A 20,695-nucleotide genomic window follows, 5' to 3' on the forward strand; every position below is an offset into this window, starting at 1 on the left:
AAATAGACAAGATTGTACCTTACAGTTTGTTTCGATTGTTGGAAGGAACACTGGGGCACTAATGGATAGTGTCAAGCACAATTGGAATATCTTGCTTGCGGAAAGTAAACTTTCTGGATTAATGGGGAATAGATGCCAATTTTCTTTTAGGAAAGGAAAAAACTTGGCTTCTTACTTTAATTACTACAAGCAAGGGCCCTATAAGAAAAAAGAAAGTCTACAATGTACACTTGAAGGACAGATTGCTACTGGTTGTTTCTCCTGTGGCCATTGTACATATTGTCCCAGAATATTGAAAATGAAAAGTTTTAGCAGTAAGAATACAAGTCAGATATATGACATTTCATTTTTTGTTAACTGTAACTCAGATTGGGTGATATATCTTTATATCTGTAAATGCTCTGCTTTCTATATAAGTCAGACTTCAAGACCAGTGAAATATAGGATATCAGAACACCTTAGTGATATTAAACATCAAAGAAATACTAATGCCCTATACAAACACACTGTTACATAAAAATGCTTCATTTAATTTCATCATAATTGATCATATCCTAGGCATCAAATCTAATAAATCAGGCTGGCATGAGTTATTAAACACAAAAGAAAAGAAATGGATAATTAAATTAGGTGGTTTATTTGCACCTAGATAAAATGAGCATCTCTAATTAGTCACATAATGGCATAACTTAGAGTATATAAGGGATGAGCCTAATGTATTTCATTACACTGATGAAGGCTATGTGTCATACTAGCCGAAACTGTGTTTAGCTTGCTCTTGTTTAATATATTATGTATGTATGTATAAGTGTATACATTAATAAATAATAGGTTGCTGCCACTGTCTCTTGGTCGAATTTTGACTTGCACTGAGAACTTTGAGACCTTGCAGTTGCCATACCTGCAGATAAACATTGGGACTTAGATAATCAACCCAGATATCTTCATTAGTCATATTGAGAGCCGGGGACATAAGAAAAAGAGAGCACGGACCTCACCTAAACCATATGAGTTTAGGTGAACCAAAACAAAAAAAAAAATGGGGAGAAGAAATGGTATAAGAAAACACACAGAGAAGCTAAACAAAGAAAACACATAGAGAAGCTAAACAAATGACTTCCATACTCTGTACTGCAGTTAACAGACCCATGAATCACAGAGCACAGACTACAGGAAGACCATAATGTGATTTACAACTGCATATCTGGTGGCCCTGAAGACCTTGTAAAGAACATTGTACTGCCTTTTTTTCTTTACTTGAATATGCTCCCAGTCCTTCTGTATTTATTACCTTTGTCCACTCTCATGGTTGTCCAGATCATGTGCTTGTTAGAAGTCGGTCATGACCTTGTCTTTGCAGCTGTGTCCAGCACATGCCATACACAGACCAGCTAAAGTCCCTGTCACTTTACTCTGTATCATATAGACTTCTTAGGGGAGACTTATGCCTGGCTTACAGAGCAATCTCAGACCCAAACCTAATGATCTTGCTGGATTTCAAAAAATCAAATGGGATTAGTGGCCTCTGTTCCAGGGACCTAAATATGGCCTGTGACTTAAGCAGGACATGCTGGAGGAACAGATTTATCTCCCAGTGTCTGCTGTGTCTTTGGAATAGACTACCTATTCATGTGAAACAGAGCGCCTCTATCGCACTGGTCAAAAGGAGCCTGGACGAGTGGACTGGCACCGTAAATTTTTACTGGAAATAGCTCCCACAACCATCCTGGACATGGGTAGTCATTATTAAATGCAGTCGTGGGTATTAAGTAATATTTCTAAGGCACTACATTGGGATGAATCAGCTAAGCTTGAAATGACCTTTGGGTTGATAGTCTAGTAATCTCTTATGATCCTATGATCCTACAACTAAAACATTGCTGGTGGCCCGGAAGACCTTATAAAGAACATTGTACTGCCTTTTTTTCTTTACTTGAATATGCTCCCAATCCTTCTGTCTTTATTACCTTTGTCCTCTCTCATGGTTGCCCAGATCATGTGACTTGTAGAAGTGGATCATGACCTTGTCTTTGCAGCTGTGTATGGGCATGCCTAGTTCATTTACTAAGTGTAAACTGTTGGCAGCAACTGTTGTAAAAAATGAAAAAAAAAAAGTGTTTTGTTTTGTTTTTGTGTGTACCTGACTGGTAGTGTTAACACATTACATTATTACTAAAACTGCAATAGAAAGGTTAAGCAATATGTGCTAGATTGTTAGTATGATATGTTGATTTATTATTAGCATTGTAACAGAACTGTTTAGCAATACAACCTGAGGCTGCTGTTTCCTGTTTTGTAGACATTTTTATTTATGCAAAAAGTTATTATTGTTTATTTTTCAATAATGTATCACAATGTCATAACTTTGCGTGATATAATTTCTTACAACTAATGTAATCTGTGTGCAGGTGCTGCCCTTTGTAGGTATTTGCTTGGTTCATTTCCTACACATAAGCACCATTAACAGTATTTGTTGCTTCCTGTCTTACAGACTTCCATTTCAGCATCTCTGTTGTACTGGTAACTAGACATACATCATTATATATGTTGCACACTGTGCGTGTAATTGTCCTACGCCTCTCCTCTTGTGCTATTTCGATTAACCTGTAACCTCTTCTGCTCTGTCTTCCACCTGTATCCTATCCTTTTCTGACATTTGCTCTGCGTTGCCTGATGATGTTCATTCACTGTTTTTGTGTCCTTCCTTATCATGATAACTATTAACCATGTAGTTGCCTACTGATTTTTCCTTAATATTGTTGTTATATGCTCTGTATTACTGACAGGTAGTCTATATTACTGCTGGCTTAGGTGATCATTCTCTCTGGATAGGCAGATAGCTGTTGTGCTTTACTTAATCATTTCTCCATCTACCTGGAGAGGTACTGTTTTAATTACCTGATCTATCAGCTATTGCAGGTTTTACTGGACTGGTGCTGCACCTCTCTCTTTACATAAACATTATTTCTTTCATTATCTCACTTTATTTTACAGGCTTGGCGCTTGTCACGCCTGCTACTGGTAAGAGGTTGGTGCATTATTACATCCCCTGTCTGTTACATGTTTGCTACCTTGTGCATCAGGACAGATTAAAGCAGAATATAGCTGACTGTAACACCAACAATTTATAATAAAAAGCAGTAGGTACACAGACATAGCTTGTAAAAGTATAAACAGAAACTGAATTTATTAGAATATAAGGCTAATGTTTACTGAAGGTCTTGACTTCATCCTGTTGCTTTTAGCTATCTCCAACTTCCATGATCATTGGTGCTTTTACAGTTTGGTGTACCTGCCCAGAAAGCCCTGTTCTATGCCATAGTTTCTTGGAGAGGATGTATGTAATTTTATCCCCTCTGTTTTTATTTGCAGGTACTGCAGTTTTAGTTTAAGCACACCTCAATCCACTCGGGCACTGCTGTGGTAACCACACTAGGTACCTCACTGAACCCTCCCCACACACACTATCAAACCTGGACCTAATATGTTAGAGTGATTAAGACAGTCAGTTTTTACCTGGTGCAGGTTTGCATACTCCCATAATTCCTGCCTAATTCATTTACATTTTCTCTTACCTTTCACCTTGCTGCATACTCTGGGACAGGATTGTTCTGGCCATATGTAGAATGACTGACTCTCACTGAATTAGGCAACAATACCTGCTTCACTCATCCCCCACCCCCATTCACCAGCTACACTACCCTCCAGTAATTAAATACTCTCCTTTCTCCCCTCACTATTACACATTTTGATACACCTCCTTAAACATATACTCCATCTCTAAACATATCTTACACAAATCATTTGTTTTCTATATCACTAACTACTACATATCAACTATAGACTGCCAAAAATATTTTTGCAGCTCACCCTGACAGTCTCCAGTCATGAGAAATATAATTGTTTTCCAGAAATGTTAACTGTACTTTACACTTAATTACCCCAACTCTCTGCTGTGTCCTCTTACCTTACCACTAGCATGTCTACCACCTTAGAGACACACACTCTGTATCTTCCCACAATGCACTATACAACCTCAGTGATGACTGCCCTTTACTGACTGCATGCTACTTTTTGTCAGCATAGTCTAACAGCCTATAGAGGTTCATAGGTTCATAGGAGGTTACTAGGCTATTGTCCCTAGGGCCTTTATAAGCCTAGCCACATTATACTTTTGTTCCCTTATCGACCAAGTTGTATGCCCTAAATTTGCAGTGCAAGTCTTTGATCAGCACCGACTGTCCTTATCTACAAGGGACATAGGTGACCCCCCCCCCCACCCCCGGGTAAATTTATGGTTCCATCCATTTCTCTAAGTTACGCTTAAATAGGGTCATTGAGGAGCTCTGTTATAAATGAGTTTGGAGTTTGTTCCAGAGGAGTGGCAATCGCTGGGAAACATGTCTGTCTCTCCAACATGTCCTGTTAATGTTGCAGGCTAGGTTAAGATCCCTTGAGTGAGTGAATCTTGTCCCATTTGACTTACAGATGTGCTGCTTTTCCATTAGGGCAGGGTGCAATACTGCTCTGTAGGTCAGGTACAAGTTGCAACTCAGCAGCCTATAAGATACAGAGCACAGTGGCAGGGTCTTCCGTCTGTCCATATAGCTCATGTGTTGAAGGCCTTGAATTATCTTGGTGAGAAACCTCTGAGGTCTCTTCAGCTGCTGCAGGTATCTGGTGAGGTACATACAGAAGGGAGCATTGTACTTTATTAGTGGTCTGATGAGGGATGAGTACAGGGGAGTTATAACATCCTTAGCTCTAGATGTGATGCCCTTACAGTAGAGGTTATGAGATGTGCAACGTAGAAGGCTTTCCTTACTACTGTGTACATATGGTGATCGAAGTTAAGGTTGCTATCAATCTGTGCTCCCAAATCTCTTACCACATGGCTTGAGCTAAGGGGGGTACTGTTAATACTGTAATCTGCAGGGACTTCCCCTTTGCTAAAAAGGATAACACATTTTTTTTCCATTTAGTATAAGTCCTTTGCTTTGGCACCAGTCATTTGCCTCTGTAAGCCCTTTTTGTAGTGTCAACTTCATTAGGAGAATCAGTGATTGCACCTAGTTTACAATCATTGGTAAACTTGATAACTAAGCCACAGGCCACCTGTTTTCACCTGGACTTCTGAGAAATAGATTCCAAACAGCATGGGGTCCAGCACCGATTCTTGTGGTACACCACTGGTAACTGGTCTGCTGTTAGAGGTGGAATCCCCAATGTTGACTGTATATGTGCTGTCAGTTAGCCAGCTGGCTACCCATTTAGGACATAGGATCATAGGATCATAGGAAGTTACTAGGCTAATGGCCCTAGGGCCCTTACAAGCCTAACCAAGTTATGCCCTTGTTTCCATGACCATCACCTATTTCCCCTGTCCAAGAAAGACACAGGTGGTGGAAAACTCAGGATGAATTTATGGCTACCCATCCAATCATCCAGACTGTGCTTGAAGAGGCCAAAGATCTGCTCTGCTTGACATGAACTGGGAGTCTGTTCCACAGGTGTGGTAACCTGTGGGAGACAAATCTGTCTCTCCAGCAGGTTCTATTAATATCACATACCAGGTTAAGGTCTTTAGAGCGAGTAACCCAAGAGCCATTGGACTTATCGATATGCAGCATTTACTATAAATCAGAGTTAGAGATTGTCTTATATACAAGACAGAGATTGCCTCTGAGTAGTCTGTATGAAACAGGAAAGTGACAGTGATTTCAGCTAATCCACAAAGGACAGATGCTGATTACCTTGAATTCTCCTTGTGAGGAAATTTTGTGGTCTCTCCACCTGCTGCAGGTGCCTGGAAAGGTACATACCAAAAGGAGCATTTTACTTAATTATTGGCCTGATGAGGGAAGACTACAGGGTGGTTATAATGTCTTTTCTTCTGGAGGAAATGCCCTTACTTATTAGATGAGCAATACAGAATGTCTTTCTTACCACTGTGGAGACATGGTGATCAAAGGTAAGGTGGCTGTCAACCTGTATACCCAGGTATCTCACCAATGAGTGCATGCTTAAGGTGTTTCTACTGATGTGGCAGTTAGCAGGAATGCTCTTACCAAAAGGGATGATAATACATTTTTTTACATTGAGTTAAAGAACGTAACTTTGTTACCAATCATTTACGTAAGACCGTCTTGTAGGATGTTGACATCTTTTAAGGATTCTATGACCTCTTCCAGTTTGCAGTTGTTAGCAAACTTTGTCAGCCACAGACCTTTAGTTTTTGCTTGCACTTTGGAGAAATAGATTCTGAGCAGTATTGGTCCCAAGACTGATCCCTGTGGAACACCACTTGTTACAGGTCTGCTGCTGGAGGTGTATTTTCCTATTTTGACTGTATGGGTTCTATCAGTGAGCCAGTAAGCAGCTCACCTAATGATATAAAGGTTGATACCTAGCTATGTGAGTTTTTCAATAATGCCTGAGTGTGAGATAGTGTTAAAAGCCTTGGAAAAGTCCAGGTAGGCTGAATGCATAGTTTTCCCCTCGTCCAGGGCTCTTTTGACAGTCTTGAAGAAGTCCACCAGGTTTAACAGGCATGATCTCCCATTGACAAATCCAAACTGAGTAGGGTCAAGTGTTTGGAGATTACTTATATCATTATTGATAAGGTCCATGATGATTTACTCTATGGCCTTGCAGATAAGGTTAGTCAGGCTAATAGGGTACCTGTCAAATCTTCGAACGCTCAAAATTTCGAACGTTACATGGTCAAGACCAAACATTCGAAATTTTGAGTGCTCGAAGATAGACTTTCAATGGCACCGTATGGTGCAGATAGGGAGAATTTCCCTTTTCTGCACTGAAGTGTGGTCTCGGAGTTGGTATATTTAAGTAGGGGGGTGTGAGGGATAGGGGGGGGGCTTGCCCCCCTGCCTGCACTGTTAAAGTGTTTTTTCTGTATTTTCTTTCTTTTTTTTTTTTATGTTCGAACACCCAAATGTCAAACATTTGGTCTCGACCATGTAATGTTCGACATTTTGGATGTTTGAACATTTAACATAGACCCGGCTAATAGGTCTATAGCTCCTAGAGTCAGTGGAAGCACCACTCTTTTGCAAAGGGATAACAATGCCCATTTTCCATTCAGCTGGGATGAAGCTGGTGCTTAGGCTATGATTGAAAAGAATACCCAACGGTGTTACTAATTCTTGTCTGAGCCCATGTAGGACACAGCCTGTGCTGTTATCAGGTCCTATAGATGCTGTGTTTTTGGCTTTAGAGAGGGAATTTACAACCTGCTCTCCAGTGATAGAAGGTGGGGGACAAGTGGAAAGAATGTCATGGGGTATGAGTGGTGGGGACAGGGAAATGAAATTTTCACAGAACCTGTTGGCTAATAAATTTGCTATGTCCACAGGCTCGGTGTATGTGGTATCATTAACTACCAGTTCAGCACAAATCTAGGTCTTACCTTTTAAGCTATGGCTGTAACTAAAGAACTTCATATGGTTGTCCTTAGTTGAAGATGCTAATTTGGATTCATAGTTTGCTTTGGAGGACTTCATAAGAACTCTTATTTGCTTGCTTAAGCAGAGGAGGGAGTGTTTCCAGTTTAAGGCATGCTCCTTCTTACTTTTGGATAACAATTTCTTATATTGTAAATCCTGTTAATGGCAGCTGTCCATCAGGCAGGTTTGCTCTTCCTTGAACAGCTTGTTAGGTACGGCCGCATCAATGTAGTTATACAGGTATTTATAAAAAGCATTGATGTAGGACTTGGCATAGTTGCCAGCTCCATCTGAGGGGGAAGGTGCAGTGAAGCTATTTATACCATCCCTTAGAAGGATATAATCTGCTTTGGAGATGTTTTTTAGTTTAGTTGCTGCTGGGAGAGGGGGGTCCTTTGTGATAGTTACTTTGAATGAGACTGATTTGTGGTCAGATCTGATAAGGGAAGACCTCACAGGTGCTACAGTGGTCTCTTATATTGATAAGCACCAGTTCCAAGATGTTGTCACCCCTAGATGGGGTATCCACCAGCTGGTCCAGGGCATTGAAGTTAATGAACTTGAGGAACCTTTGGGCAAGTCAGTTTGAGCATGAGTAATTTACCCAGTCAATGGATGGGTAATTAAAATCACCTAGGACCATGGTGTTCAGATGTATCTGGATGAATTTCAGTAGATTCAAGTAGGAAGATTGGATGTTTTGATACATGGAGGGGGTCCTGTAGCTGGCAATGACTTAAATAAGTGTCTTACCAACAGTTAATTGCACCTGAAGTATCTCCAGGGACTCATACTGTTTAACCAATCTGGAGGTGTATTTATCTTTAATTAAAATGAATTCATCACCTCCTTTACTTTTTATGTCTTCAGTTTGTGGTCTGAATGTGTGGAAGGAGGTATAAGCCAGTATGGCTGGGGTGCTCTCCACTGCCTCTGTGACTGCACAGCCATTGGCATCTTCCAAGGTAAGGAGTGCTTCCAGTGAGTGAAGTTTCTGATTTAGACTCCTAGCATTAGCATTAAGCAGCATAACCTTGAGTTTGTCTCTTCTGGAATTTTTTACATCACAAATGTTGTTGTTATGGCATTGCCTAGAAAAGGCACTGTGGGGGAGGCAAGTACCAAGAAGCGACAGGTAAGGACCATCTCTGGCAAAGCAGCATGGTATGTCAACCATATCATCCCAGTCTGACAGATACTGGATCCCTCTGGACTGACACCAGAAGCTAAGCCAATTGTTAAGCCAATTGTTGAAGTCAATCATTTTTTGTTTATATGGACGCATCATCCTGGGTGAAGGTAGAATACTGTTTAGGGCTAGGGACATATCTGCCTGGGATACATAATCTGAGAGCTCAGTCATATAGTCCAGTGAGGTACGTCTTAAGCCATTCACTTCATCTGATGAAGTGAAAGTATTAAAATTTCAGTGAAAGCGTTTATCCTGTGAATAAACATATTTATTTTACCTGCCTGTGCTTCCTGAGTGCACTATTTCTTATTTTAACCTCACTAATACACCTCTTCAAATGCTCAATGTTCAACATCTACTAATGCAGACATACCTTTTATATTGTATAATAGTTGCATCTACTTTAGTATGAATGTAATCTAATTAACAAATGTATGTGTAATTGTTAATGTGCATTATTTAATGTCTGTTCATCAGTATTACTGGATGTATGTTTACAAATGTTTTTAAAATGTTGGAACTTTTCTCTCCGGGCCCCTGCTGAAAAGGGTTTTTTGACTAAGCCCAGTCTGACAAACTCGGTAAATAAAAACAAAACAAATAAATAAAATAGGCATCTCTTCTAACCAGAAAGACTCTAGCCTTTTAGGTCTAAATAACTATTTTTATTTAGCTTTACTAAAAATAGTGCCCTTATTTTCCATAGCCTACGGACTCCATTGAGGTAATCTGTTTCTTACCTTCCTAGTTATGTCAAACTCTACTCTTCACATCCTATGTTTTCTCAAAATGAAAAAAAAAAATCACTTTTGCTAATGCCTGTTCCAAGGTCCTAGGTTTAAGTCAGAATATCAACAGATCCCAATTCATAGATAAATTCATCATCCAGTGCCTCCCATGTCTATCGAACCAGCTTCCCCTTTATCCTGGAGTGTGTAAAACCCTAGTACTACTAAAACATTAATTAGATGAGTCAAAAGGATCCTGCAAATTTGTCCCAAGAGTCACTGACTTCAATCTTTTAACTATGTCAAACTAAAATTATCACATTAAATTTTCCCAATTCCTCCCTTTTCTCCAACGTCTCCTTATTTTCCTTCCATGTGACATAATCCAAACTGAATCTATTTTTATCTGAATCTTCGTCATTCACTCTTTCCCCTACCACCATCTTCTTAGGTTCATAGGTTGTTACTCAGCTAACAACCACTAGACCCTACAAGCCCAGCCATGCACCCCAAACCATTCGGGTCCCAAGTATCATGGTGGGGGATATAAGTTGGCTGGTAGATTTGTAAGGAAGGGGTTACTTTTCTCATTGAAGATCTTGCCAGACCAGGGGTAAATTTATGATTTCCCATTCAGTTGTCAAGGTTTTGTTTGAATACAATTAGGGATAAACTCTTGTTTTACATAGATGGAGAGCCTATTCCATAGTGTGGGGATTCTTTGGGTCACATCTGTCTCTCTAGTGCATTCTGTTCCTGTCACAATCACAAGAAAAGTTCAGATCCCTGGATCTACTGTTCCTTGTGTTGTTTGTTTTGGGCATGAGTAACAGATTCATCAGGGCTAGGTCTGAGGAAGCCCTGTATACCAGGCAAAGATATTCTCTCAGCAACCTGTAGGAGACTGAATACAGAGACAGAACCTTTAGGAGGTGATCAGTGTAGGACAGGGAATTCATGCCCTGAATAATCCTGGTGAGAAATCTTTGTGGGCATTCTAACTACAAGTGTCTGGTTAGATATACACCAGACAGAGCATTGTATGATAGGTCCGATAAGGGTAGAGTGGTACTATAACTTCCTAGGATCTGGATGCCATACCCTTACCTGTAAGTTGTGTGACATAGAATGATTTTCTTATTATCCTAGCCAGATGTTAGTCAAAGGCCAGACTGCTGTCTACATATGTTCCTAGATCCATTACTACTGGGTTGACTGTTAGGGATGTTTTTTCGATTTACAAACACGGCAATTATGTTGGCAAACTGCATTAGATCTGAACTGTTAGTTCAACTTCAAGGGTTCTTCTACAGCATTTGACTATGCTTAAAAAGGTTGTCATTGCCATGGCTTTATATTAACTTATGAACCTATTAATCAAGAAGAAAAAGAAGATAAGGCAATTTTAAACTTTTACATGGAGGGCTTGTCCACCAGCCCCTAGCATGCACCCCCAGACTGATATATATTAAATCCATAGTCTTGAAATGGCAGCAAAAGTGAAAAGCCCATTGCATAGCTATAGTTAATTTAACACAGGTTGCTAAATTGCAAATCAAAAGAAAAGCAATTTAACACTTTATGCATTAAGATAAACTCAGTTCACTGAAACACTATTTGACAAACTGCATAACTCCCTTGTGAAGTAGCTGTTATTTGTTCTAAGAAGTAAAAACACAAGACCAAAGAACAATACTAGGTAAATGTTTATGTGGAATATGATACCTAGCCATATACACCTTTAAGTAGAAACACCTAAAAGTTCTTGCCACCTTTTTGAGCACTTAGCAGTAATCATCACTCATGATGAGCATGGCCGTACATGACAATCTTTGTGCAAATTTGTGTCAACTCATTTGTTCATTATGAATAGCCTTATATGTATACATAGTACTACTTTATTTAAGCCATACTGATAACCTAGTCCTTAGGATCGGAGTTAATTTGAGTTAGGAACGTATCCCTTCAGTGAGTTTAGTTTATTTTTATTGTAGATTTACATCCCTAGTGCTGATGTTTCTAGAGCTACTTTTGTGTAGAAATTTTGTGTAGAAATAGGGGGTCCAATAGGATTGGGTGTTTCATAAATTTAGAAGAGAGACAAAGGTCACCTTGGGCCAGCTGGTAGGAGTAGTTTAGATACTGTATATCTATTAGACGATTTAAGTCCCTTAGTTTTCTTGGTTAGAAATCTTTGGGACCTTTCCAGTGAAGAGATATGCTTTGATTTGTATGTTCAAACGGGAGTAAGAATTGTATTCTATACTGAATCTGGTAAGGAAAAATTACAGCAGTAGGATGACTTCTTTAGATCTTGAAGATGTTCTTTTGGAAATTAAGTGGGTCAGACAGAAGGATTGCCTGACTATGGTGGAGACGTCATGATCAACTGAAAGTTGATAAGTACTTAAGTCTTTTATGACCATGACTGTCTTAAGAGTAGCATTTATCATACCTATCAACTTTTCAGATTTTTGCAAAATGTCCAGATTTTTGCATTTTTTTACTTACTCCTCATAAAATTTGTGATTTTTTTCAGTTAAATCACTGAAAACTGAAATCACTAAATAATGACAGACATTTGAGTTTCGGACTTCATGTCTTTCAGACAATGCATATAAGCACAAAACATGTTATTCTAGCAACTTTCTAAGTTTATGACAACAATAGATCCGTGGATTTACGTTTTGCTTGTGACATTAAATAAGACGTGTTTGTGAGACAGATACATGTTTCAGATGATCCCTGTGCTCTGGAATAGGCTCCCCATCCATGTGAAGTACAGTCCTCCCTAACAGCATTTCAGTGTAACCTGACCAATGGATGGAACATTGGACATTCACCCTGGGTCTGGCCTCCATATCTGTGATAGACAGAGGTAGATAGTAATGCCCATACTATCATATCCTCCCCCATATAACCTCTAGAAACTTCCTATCTAATATGTCCTCCCCTATTAAAATCCCATGATACATAGGGACACAATTGGTTTGGATTGCATGGCTAGGCTTATAAAGGCCTTGGTGGTCATTAGCCTATAAGTTACCTATGAACTTATCTATATTTAAAAGCTTTCCCTATGTTTGGGTCTTTCATTCCCCCATTATTTAACTTTTTTCCAAATTTCTTGCACTAAGAAGATGAAAGGTATGCCATTTATAATACATGAGTTGCAAGCAGTTTTTTGGCATTTAGCATGAGACCATATTTGCTACACTATGTATATGCTTATTGTAGCCCTTGATGGAGCTGTTTAGTGTAGTGACTAGCTTGCACTTATCAACAGACTTGGTCAATCACATTTTTGGGATATTGGCTTGGACATCTTTATACAGGAGACGACCCAACAATGACTCATGTGGCATACCACAAGTTACAGTTTTACCTTCAAAGAGGGCACCAGCAACTTTTATAAAGTGGGATCTGTTGGATTGCCAGTTTGCAATCCGATGGACAATGCATTGGTTTATATTGCTTGTTTAATTTTCCAAAATAATACCAGCGGGATTAACATCAAAAGCCCTGAACGAGATAAGCAGTGTGCACAGATATACACTATCCACAGCCTCTGTAACATTGGTAAACTAACATTCTAGGCTCAGAAGACAGGACCTACCCTTCATAGAACTGGTTTGGTGTAATGGTCAAGGTTTTCTCCTCAATGACACAATGTACTGGGTTTGATTCTGATCATGAGTTATTAGCTAGGTCTAAAATTACCATTAAGGGCAGTTAGACTAGTATTCACCTAGTAGGCCGTGTTGGTGCAACTGTTAGCATTGTCACCTCACAGCAAGAGGTTTTCCAGTTTGATTCTCGGCTGGAGCTCCTTCTGTGTGGAGTCTGCATGTCCTCCCCATTGTTGAGTGACATTTAAAGACATGCAGGTAAGTGCGTGCGTGAATGGGTGTACCTTCTTTGAAGGTTGGGTGTCGGGCTGGCACCTCAGCACCGTAAAAATCCACTGCCAATCATTAGCTGACCAGAGTTCCACTGTGGTGACCCCTAACCGGGAAAAGCCGAAAGACATTAGTTTAGACTAGTATTGACCTATGAACCTTTTAGCCTATAAAATGAAACTAATTAGGATATAGACCATTTAAGTTGATTATGTATGCATAACTGAGTTCTGCTATGATATTTTCCATATCTGTGCATATAAGACTGGTCCTGTGTTTGCAGATCTGCTGCCATTCTGTAGGAGCCACTGTGACTGTTATGTAAGCATCAGGCACAAACCTTGTGGGCAGGCTGAGGTTGAGCAGTTAAAGTAGAGGCTCACATAGTGCATACTTGAAACTGATGAGAATGCAGCCTAATATGTATCTCTCTCATGGAAGTGATATTTTTAGCCTTTGACATGGATTACAAGTCTTGTTTCTAATGAATTTTAGTAACAACTAAACTTTCATGGACTTTCTCCAGGGGATTAAGTTCATAGGTGTATACTATGCTAGTAACCACTGGTGCCTTTATAAGCTTAGCCAAGCATCCCAAATGTGTCCCACAAGTTTATGTGCTGGCCTTTATAAGTCTAGTCAAGATTCCCAAATGTAGCCCACAAGTGGTCAGCCTTGGTAGACAGTATACCTAATCTTTAAAATTCTTGTTTTCTAATCAAACATTTGCTATTTTTTCATAGGTTCATAGGTTCATACTAGGCTTTCTGCCCTAGGGCATTTATAAGCCTAGCCAGAGTGTGTTTGGCTTTCTCCACCCATTTTAAATTAATTTTGCTATGCCCTTTTTCGAGGTTAGTATACTGTGCCTCTGTCTAACAGTGACACAGAAGTGATATCTGGGGTAAACCTACAATCTCCCATCCACTCATCAAGATTCCTCTTGAAGAGAGTCAATGAGGGACTCTGCCTAACCTGGACTGGGATTTTATTCCAGAGTGAAGGGAGCCTCTGGGTTATGAATCTGTCCCTCAAGCATGTCCTATTTATTTCAGTATTGAGGTTCAAGTCTCTCGAGCACGTAGCTCAATGGGATTTGGATTTTCTGAGGTGCAGCATGTCCATTAATTCCGGGTTGGACATGGCTTTATACATCAGGCACAGATCGCCTCTGAGCAGGCAGTATGCCACTGAGTAGAGCTGGAGATTCTTTAACCAGGCAGCATATGGCATCTGTTTCAGCCCTTTGATCCTCCTGGTGAGGTGCTTTTGGGGTCTTTCCAGTTGCTGCAGGTGTCTGGTAAGGTACATCCCAAAAGGGGCATTGTACTCAGTTATGGGCCTGATGAGGGATGAGTAAAGAGGCATGATGAACTCCCCTGATCTAGATGTGAATCCCTTCATGATTAGGTGGGCTATATAAAACGTTTTTCTAACCACTTTGGCTACGTGGTTTTCAAATGAGAGATTGCTATCAACTTGGGTCCCAGGTCCCTAATTACTTCTTCCGTACTTAATGGATTACTACCTATGTGGTAATTTGTGGGCACTTTGTTTTTGCCAAAGGGGATGACTATACACTTTGTGGTGTTTAGCTTGAGGCCATGGCTCTGGCACCAGTTGTCTGTTTCTATGAGGCCCTTTTGTAGGATGCTTGTGTCAGCTGGAGAGTAGATTATGGTACCTAGTTTGCAGTCATCTGCGAACTTGGTCAGCCACAGTCCTTCCATGTTGGCCTGTACCTCCGAGAAATATATACCGAACAAGAGAGGTCCCAGGACTGAGCCTTGTGGGATGCCACTTGTAACTGGTTTGTAGTCTGACATGGCTCCAGCAATTCTAACCATGTGGGTTCTGTCCTTGAGCAGGTTTGCAACCCATCTAGTGACATAGCGGTTTATATTTAAGCTGGTGAGCTTATTTATAATGCCCGAGTGGGGTATTGTATCGAAGGCTTTTGCGAGGTCCAGGTAGGCTGTGTGGACCACCTTCCCCTCGTCAATGGCCTTGGTGACTGTTTCAAAGAAATTGACCAGGTTTAAGAGGCAGGATCTGCCCGTAACAAAGCCAAACTGGGTAGGATCCAGTGTCAGTAGGTCCCCAATATCTTTATTTATGAGGTCCATGATGATCCTTTCCATTGCTTTGCAGACCAAGCTAGTCAGGCTTATGGGGCGATAGTTTCCAGGATCCGTTGAGGCACCACCTTTGTGGAGAGGGACCACTGTTGCTGTACGCCATTCTTTGGGTACATATCCTGTAGTAAGGCTGAGATTGAACAGCAGTTTTATGTTTGGGTTTAGCTCTTCTTGGAGTTCATGTAGGACGCAGCCCAGGACACCGTCTGGTCCCATTGATGCTGTGTTTTTTGCTTTGGAGAGGGCAGCTCTTACCTGAGCATCTGAGATGTCAGGGGGGCAGCACTCTGCTGGGATAGATATTTGCCCTTTTGGTGGGGGGGGGGGGAAGTTTGCGCTGAACCTGTCAGCTAGGATGTTGGCAATGTCTGTGGGCTCGGTTTATTTTTTGTCATTTTGGACTAATTCTGAGCATATCTGGGAATTCTCACCCAGGTTCCTAACATAACTAAAGAAAGCCTTGTGATTATCCTTAGTGTCCTGTGCAATCTTTCTCTCGAAGCTGGCCTTTGACGATTTTATGAGTGCCCGTAGTTTTTTGCTAATACTGATCAGAGATGCCTTCTTTTTTTGGGATTTTGCTCTATCATGTAGTAGCTCCCTCCGTCTATTGTATAGTTTGTTTATGGCTGGGGTCCACCAGACAGGACGTCTGCCTTTGGAGGATTGGGTCTTGGTTTTATTTGAGATTGCATGATCCATGCATTCCTGAAGGTGTTCATAGAATGCGTTTATAAAGGATTCTGCAGTCTGGGCCATATTTTCCACAGGCCCGGGGGCTTTGAAGGATTCCACCTCGGTTTTGAGGAGTGTGAAATTTGCTTTAGAGAAGTTTTTCACTGTTGCTTTCTGGGCAGGGGGTGGGGTCGGGATGTGAATATCCAGTGAGATTAGTTTATGGTCTGATCTTACCAGTGAGGGATACACTTCTGGTCTGGAGCATAGAGCCCCCATGTTGGTGATGATCAGGTCCAGTATGTTTTCCCCTCTTGTGGGAGTGGTAACAAGTTGTTCCATAGCATTTGAGTTTATAAATTCTAGGAACCTTTGGGCTAGGGAGTTGGAGCTAGAATAATGCTCCCAGTCTATGTTTGGTTAGTTGAAGTCGCCCAATATAATGGTGTTTGGAGAGACCTTCATATTTTCCAGTGTTCTCAGGAAGGCCGAGTGAGGTTCCTGGGTTTGGGAGGGTGGTCTGTAGCAGGCTATAAACTGGAAGGCAGTTTTACCTACTGTTAGTTGCACATGGATAGTCTCTGATGCTTCGTGCTGTGCCACCAACCTGGAGGTGTGGGTATCTTTGACGAATATTGATACTCCCCTTCCTTTTGTGGTTTGGTCCAAGTTTTGGGGCTGAAAAGCATGGTATGAGGTATAACCTGGTAGTGCTGGGGTGCTCTCGGGAGCCCTGAACCAGGTTTCTGTTACTGCACAGATATCGATGTTCTCCATGCTAAGAAGAGTTTTGAGTGCGTGCATCTTGAGGTTTAGACTTCTGGCATTGAGTAGCATTATTCTTAGTTTCTTATCCCTTGTGATACCTATGGAGGTGGGTTTGTCTTTCGAGCCTTGCCTAAAAAGGCACTATGGGGGTGGCAAGAGCCTTTGCCAATATCCAAAAGCCCAGGGGTGACAGGTGCAAGCCATCCCTAGCGAAACATCATGGCTTGTAGAGCTTGTCATCCCAGGCTGACAGGCATTGATTCCCCTTTGAATGACACCAATACTTAAGCCAATTGTTGAAATCGATAATCTTGTCTTCATATTGTGGCATCATTCTCGGTGAGGGCAAGATGCTACTCAAGGTCAGGGTCATACCGGCCTGGGCTACATGCTCAGAAAGCTCCTCTATGTCTCTTTTCATGTCGTCCAGGGAGGTACATCTCAGGTCATTCACACCAGCATGGACAATGACTGAGTCATATTTGTACTTGCCTTGGTGTGACCTGAGTGCTTGTGTTATGTGGCGGATCCTAGCGCCCGACAGGCAGCTCACCGTGACCTTCTCCTTGTTCAGCTTGGTGAGCGGGACGTCAGTGTGCCTGACGATAGATTCACCTGTTACAAGTGTATCAGGTGTGTTGTTTAGCCTTAAGGGCTGTGACTGTTCTGCATAGTGGCTTTGTGAGCTATGTGTTGCACGTGTTTTGTTTTGGTAGGTGCTTGCGTGAATGGGTGTGCCTTCTTTGAAGGTTGGGTGTCGGGCTGGCACCTCAGCACCGTAAAACTTAAATGGTCTAGATCCTAATTAGTTTCATTTTATAGGCTAAAAGGTTCATAGGCCAATACTAGTCTAAACTAATGTCTTTCGGCTTTTCCCGGTTAGGGGTCCCCACAGCGGAACTCTCCTCAGCTAATGATTGGCAGTGGATTTTTACGGTGCTGAGGTGCCAGCCCGACACCCAACCTTCAAAGAAGGCACACCCATTCATATTATTTTAGCAGGTAACTTGTCATATTAATCTGGCAAACATATGTAAATAAATCATTGTGCAACTGAGAAATGAATAATGCTGCATCATCCATGGTAGGTTCAATGCACTTTGGCTGATTGTTGTTATCTTACGAGTAACTGTTCTTTCCACTTCACTTTACATTTCCTGATAATGTCTGCCATAAGCCACTTTATTGCACCTTTGCTTAAGTGACATATTTTATAGAGCACAGAGTATTATGACATTTTAAATGCGGCTTAGAAGGTCTAATAATTCTAAAATAAAGGTCATTGAGTTCAAAGGGTTATTAAGAATTCCACTGTGGAACTGCAAGTCAGTGATTCAGAGTGGGTATTGCATAGCTTTTTGCAGTATGCAATAAATGAAGTGAGTAGGATTGTGAAGGTTTAATTTCAGTGGGCTCATTTGAAAGTTGTCTGAAACCTAATTCTCTTCCTTCACATTTTAGAAGCACCTGAACTGGATGTTTATAAGGAGGTCTGGAATATTTTTTCTTTGCAATGCATTTTTGCTTTGATTGATGTTTTTCTTCTTTATTGTATTCGTTTTCTGACAATGTTATTTTGCTTACTTGCTACCTTTTTTTCCTTAAGGTTTAAATAGGATTTCAAGCCCCAAGGAGAGGTACCTACTAGTTTGACTTTACTTAAATGCATTTCTAGATCCAATCTTTGAAATTTTGAATTTGATTCAAAGCAGATTGTCCTGGACTGAATTACTACTGCTATCAGCAGTCCCAAAATTCATATCAGACTAGGATTATTGGTGGCTGGACTGTGTAAGGAAAAGGTTAATGCATACACGTGAACAGGGGTGCTAGTTTAGATAATTAATGCATCTAGGGCTGGGGGGGTATGCTTTAATTCTGGTAAATACTAACTTGAATATTGTACCCATTTTGGCAGATTGTACTTCAGGATAGGTATCAGGACATGGAGTGAATGCAGAGATAAGCAACTAAGACAGCAAAGAGGAAACATATATCTGAAAGAAATAAAGAATGGCTAGGCAGGTAGCACAATCATTGTGATGTTAGAAGGTCGAAGTCTCTGGGTTCAGTTCTGCATATGGTCATTGAATTCCTGCTTTCCTCTCTTTTCTTCAACTTCTCCCTCCTTCCCTTCTCTCTAAATCCAAGCTAACAGCATTCTACATATATTTTCCAAATTAATCCTTCTTCTGCTAATCAACTTCTGAACTATGAGCTCACCTTTAAGCATTGTTTTATTTTTTTTTAATAACATTGCTGGCCTTGCTACAGTGGTGCATACCTTTAGCTTAGCAGACGTCTCTGAATATGTTTTTACATGTAGCATGCTTGATGGAGAGGACATGTATCCTAAGAAGGAGAAAGGGATGTGAGTGAATACAGAAGGTAGACAATTATTTGAAATGAAATGGCATTACTTAACTGAAAGGGTTGTGGAAGCTTGGAAAGTGCTGTTTTTTTGCTGTGTGGGAGATCGAACATTAGTGGCAGATGAGGACAGGCATACTTTTTCTAAAAGTGCATTTGCTAGGAGGTAACCATACATTTTCGTAGATCCATCTGTTTCTGTTAGTACAGTGTAAGCATATAAAATCATATACAATTACTGTATTTTAACTGCATATTAATGTTCTTCATGAAGAAGAAAATTTTGATTGTCTTAATCCACTAGACCCCAAAACAGAAGAAATTAAGAAAATAATTAATAAAATTCACACCGGAAAAACATGGCTGAAAAATATGCCACGGAAAAATTAGTATCATATTTCCCATTAAGCAATAATAAAAAAATCAGCTATTAAAGTAACAGAGTAAAAGTGACATGGACAGAATGTCAACTAGCTACATGCTAGAGAATGTAAGCTAGTGGGGGAGCATGCACTTTACATGTATGATTCATAGGTTAATACTAAGGTAACTGCCCTTGCAAGCCATTTTAAGCCCAGCCAATTATCCCTTGTGAGATTCAAACCCTGCACCTTGTGCTTGTAAGGCAGACACGTTAACTTTTTAAAGTATATATATATATATATATATATATATATATATATATATAGTACTAAGCTAACTGCTCTTGCAAGCCATTTTAAGCCTAGCCAATTATCCCTTGTGAGACTCAAACCCTGCACATTGTGTTTGTAAGGCAAACACCTTAACCATTAGGCCACCCTCCCAACATGTTCTGTGTCCGGTCCCCAGCATCTCCCTACATGTGTTAGTTAGTGTACAAGATTAAGGGTATGAGCTGTTAACAAACAGCTTCCAGCTGTCCAGCATTTCATTTCCTATGACCCTAATAAGGATCTAAACTAGATATGTGAACTTTGACTTTACTAAATCCTGTATATGCCATTTTGGGAAACTATATTTTGTTTACTTGAAAAAAAAAGATTCACTTTTATGTATATCTGGATAATTTTGTGGCTGGAATTATTATGTGCATACCTCTCATCCTCTTAGTGATATTTTTGTAACAGTAGATGTCCGTCATTTATATACGGTCATCCCTCATGATTTTGGGGTTTCCTAGTTCTCTGAATACTTGGTGAAAAAAAGGGAATAGAACAGGATAAAGTTAACCTATTTGTTGAACTTATTGAGTTAGTCCTCTCTAACAATTTTATATATTATGAAGGACAACTATACTTACAAAAAGAAGTGGCCATGGGATCGCAATGCAGTTCCTTGTTTGCAAACATTGTAATGCTATAGTGGGAACACAGGTTCTTGTTTAATAGTCAATTTGCTAAGTATTTTAAACTTTACCTACATTATTTAGATCATATATTTATTCTATGGAGGGAGCAATGAGAATTGATAGCTACCTTTT

This window comes from Protopterus annectens, chromosome 2.part1, assembly GCF_019279795.1.
Source record: "Protopterus annectens isolate FY-2018-M chromosome 2.part1, PAN1.0, whole genome shotgun sequence".
Lineage (NCBI taxonomy): Eukaryota > Metazoa > Chordata > Ceratodontiformes > Protopteridae > Protopterus > Protopterus annectens.